This window comes from Plectropomus leopardus, unplaced genomic scaffold (assembly GCF_008729295.1).
Source record: "Plectropomus leopardus isolate mb unplaced genomic scaffold, YSFRI_Pleo_2.0 unplaced_scaffold1977, whole genome shotgun sequence".
Lineage (NCBI taxonomy): Eukaryota > Metazoa > Chordata > Actinopteri > Perciformes > Serranidae > Plectropomus > Plectropomus leopardus.
This window is the reverse complement of record NW_024621351.1, coordinates 1-3,675: the sequence shown is the minus strand read 5'-3', so window position 1 is coordinate 3,675 and position 3,675 is coordinate 1. Positions and strand designations below refer to the sequence as shown.

Below are 3,675 nucleotides of genomic sequence, written 5' to 3'. Positions count from 1 at the left end.
TTTCCACAGTGTATTTTAGACTTATTGTAGGAGCTGAGCTGCAAATTCACTGATTACACTCAAATACACAATCTGGACCACATTTATGCTTATTTATTTATGTTAATGTGGAAAAAATCACAGCAAGCTTACAGCTGAAAATAGTCAGATTTTTATTTAAATTGATCAAATCTATTTTTTCCCCTTGCATTTATTTTATTTTTTGTTTGTTTTGAATTTTTTGTTTCTATGTTTTGTTCCTAACTTTACTTGATATTATATATTTATTTTCACTGTTTTGTCATACTTGTGTGTTTCCCGGCAGCGGGAGGTATATGCTGAATTAATAAGTACACTCTGTGAAGTAATATTACCACTGAATATGCACTTGTTGGTGCTTGTGATGGACATGAAACAGTCTGGTAAGTATGTGAGTTTACTGTGATCACGTCCTCCGTGGTGTGTGCCGTCTTAATGTGGAATAAATTAAAAATGAAATTTAAGCAGGTGTGTGTGTGTTTGGTCCTCACCCCTCTGTTGCTGGCGTTCTCCTGCAGAAACTTCCTGAACTTATTGAGGAAAATGTATCGAGAGGCTTCACCCTGAGAGACAGAGACAGAGAGGGGACAGATGAGACAAACTTTAAAGACCAAACATTCTCCGAAACGATTGATAGTCCTTTTTGGTTCTTTATTATACTATATAACAGCTTTTTAAATATATATTCCAAAAAATGAATTCAGCTGAATATTTAAATATAACTTAGGGACTGTTTGTTATTTATGGGGGGGGGGGGGGCGTGTCAGATCATTTTTCAAGCTCTGGGGAGAGACGGATGCTTTTATTTTAGCTTTAGAGGAGGAGGGCTTTAAATGATTTAAACTTTACCATTTTAATTAAACATAAAGGCAAGTCTTCTTAAAAAAAATAATTGGCCTTGCTTTTTTCTTTTAAAGCTTTTGGCGATTTTTGGTTTTGTTTTGTTTTTTAAAGAAAAGATTCGGTTGATTTTTTCCCTCTTTAAAATTGTTGTTATTTTTTTCTTTAACACATTTTGGTGATTTAAGGGGAAAAAAAAGAAACTGTGAAAACAGAAATCATCGTTGGATTTTCAAAATGTTCAGTCGCCTCGCCTCATATAAAGACAATCACGTCCAGAGAGTAATATGACTGATTCCTGACAGCAGCATGCAGTAATACACAGTAACAGAGAGTAAAATAAACCCAGTATGATGTGTACTTACTGTGGATTTGTCTTTGTTATTGAGCAACAACTTCAGGATCTGAACCTGCAACTCTTCAACCACTGAGAGGAGAACACAAGACACACATCAGCACCGTGTACAAGTACCCACACCACACTGCAGTACTAATAATACACTGTAGCACGAATACCACACTGTAGTACATATATTGTTTCAGTTCAAGTATTATTACTACACCATACTAATACACAAATACTGTGAGGACATAGTTTTGTGTGTACACAGATACTGTGAGGAGGCAGTATTTTTAGTGTGTACAGTGAGGACGTAGTATATTTTTTATGGTGTGTAGTACAGGTTCTGTGAGGACATAGTATTTTTAGTGTGAACATATACTGTGAGGATGTAGTATTTTTAGTGTGTACAGATACTGCGAGGACATAATTTTGTGTGTACACAGTTATTGTGAGGAGGCAGGATGAGGAGGAAGCAGTATTTCAGTGTAATATTAATACTGCAGATGAGCAGGATAATGAGGACACAGTATTTCAGTGTGTATTAGTACTGCAGATGAGCAGCAGGATGAGGAGGAAGCAGTATTTCAGTGTAATATTAATACTGCAGATGAGCAGGATAATGAGGACACAGTATTTCAGTGTGTATTAGTACTGCAGATGAGCAGCAGGATGAGTAGGACGCAGTATTTTAGAGCAGTATTAGTACTGCAGATGAGCAGGACGGGGACGCTCTGACCTTCGATCCTCTTCTTCAGTCTCTGGCAGCCTCGCTCATACGCTCGCCGTCTCAGCCGCTCGTCGGCGCTCTCGTCTTTGGGCTCGCGCTCGTCTTTACCCTGACAGAGAAACACATCATCGTCATCGTCATCATCACCAGCACCATCGTCATCATCACCAGCACCATCGTCATCGTCACCAGCACCATCGTCATCGTCACCAGCACCATCGGCATCATCACCAGCACCATCGGCATCGCGGATAAATAAACGGAGTCTTCGCGAGGTTCTCATCAGCCGGCGTGTTTCGGAACGCGCAGTGACCACACGTTCGGACACGTGGAGCAGCGCCGTCTGTCTGGATGCAGCTTGTTGTTTCTCGCCGAGTTTTGACTGAATCATCAGCGTTTCTGACTGATTTCTGCAGAGATTGTTGCTGTTGACTAAATAAAGTCATCGGGCCTCATTCAGCAACACTTCTTTAGGACAAATGTCTTCTTAAAACCGTTCAAACGTTTGCAGTGTTTTTGAAGATTCGGACATTCACCGGCGTTTTATTTGGGATTTGTTCGTCAGAATCTGCAGCTGCTCTAATGTACATTAATACCGACGTGTGCAGAATTATGAGTTACTGTGTTTTCTGCAGTGCTGCGGTCCTATAATATTCTAGGATTTGTATTACAATACTTTGCATTATAAAATATTTCTTACTTTGATCATGTTACAAAAAGCGTTGTGATCTTTTCGAATAAACACGAACAGACTTGTACACACATCAGATGTGTAATTGGGCAGCACCGCACGAGAGAGTTACTGACTGATCACATGAGGACGGAGGACACAAAGACGCCCCAACTAAACTACTGAGAGACACTTTAGGGGACAAACTGAGAGCTTTCAGAAAGTCTGGTGGCTGCTCCCGCTGCATGCTGGGAGACGGCCTGCACCTTAAACGAACATTTTATCTTCTGATTGATTTCTTTTGGTTGTTTTTTTGTCTGATTCTCGGTTCTCGCGTCTCCTCTGGCTGGGCTCTGTTTGCTGTATGAAGGTCTCAGGGTGAGTACTGTGAGTACTGTGTGTATTGTGAGTACTGTGAGTACTGTGTGTACTGCACTGTTTTAAACAGTGTTTCATGTAGTGCTGTGTGTTTCTGTATTCAAAACACAATGAATAATATTTTATTGTTAACCCTCTAAAACCTGGAGCGACAGCACTGTTCTCCAGCTGCTTTCAGCCACCTTTTACAAAAGTTTTATTCTTTAAACCCTCAAAAAATTACTGTATTTATTAATTACTTTCTTCCAAAACATGCGAAAACAGGCAATAAGCAACCTGGTCAGAAAAGTGACACACATCTTAAGACATTAGTAGATTTGGAAACATGATTTTTAAAAGCTTGGTACAAATGTCTAGGAAAAAAGAAAAAAGTAAGGAAAGAATATATTTATGGTTATCATGACTAAAAAGTTAAAATTAAGTTAAAAAACTGACATAACTTTGAAGCCTTTTTCCCGGGTCGTTACCTTATTGTTTGTACTTTTATGTTACTTTCTTCAGGTTTTTTTGTTTTGCTTTTTGACTCATTTTGGTATTTTCGTTGTACTTTATACTAATTTTTTGCTAATTTTGGGTCATTTTTGCCTTTCATTGCTCATTACCTTCTTCCCAATAAACGTCTCATGAGTCCTCATGTCCCCTGAGCGGCGAGGACGAGTTGTTTACCTCTTTGTCAAAGTGCGTTGGCCACCAGGTGGT

At 39.2% G+C, this 3,675-nt stretch overlaps 1 long non-coding RNA gene across 1 annotated transcript; it reads right to left on the bottom strand.

Moving 5' to 3' along the window:
* Positions 1 to 288: 288 nt before the first annotated feature.
* Positions 289 to 3,675, bottom strand: LOC121965371. The gene is made up of 4 exons (XR_006107480.1): positions 3,643 to 3,675; positions 1,938 to 2,037; positions 1,224 to 1,285; positions 289 to 581 (listed from the first exon to the last, which is right to left on the bottom strand). It is a non-coding gene; the product is annotated as an uncharacterized LOC121965371 (long non-coding RNA).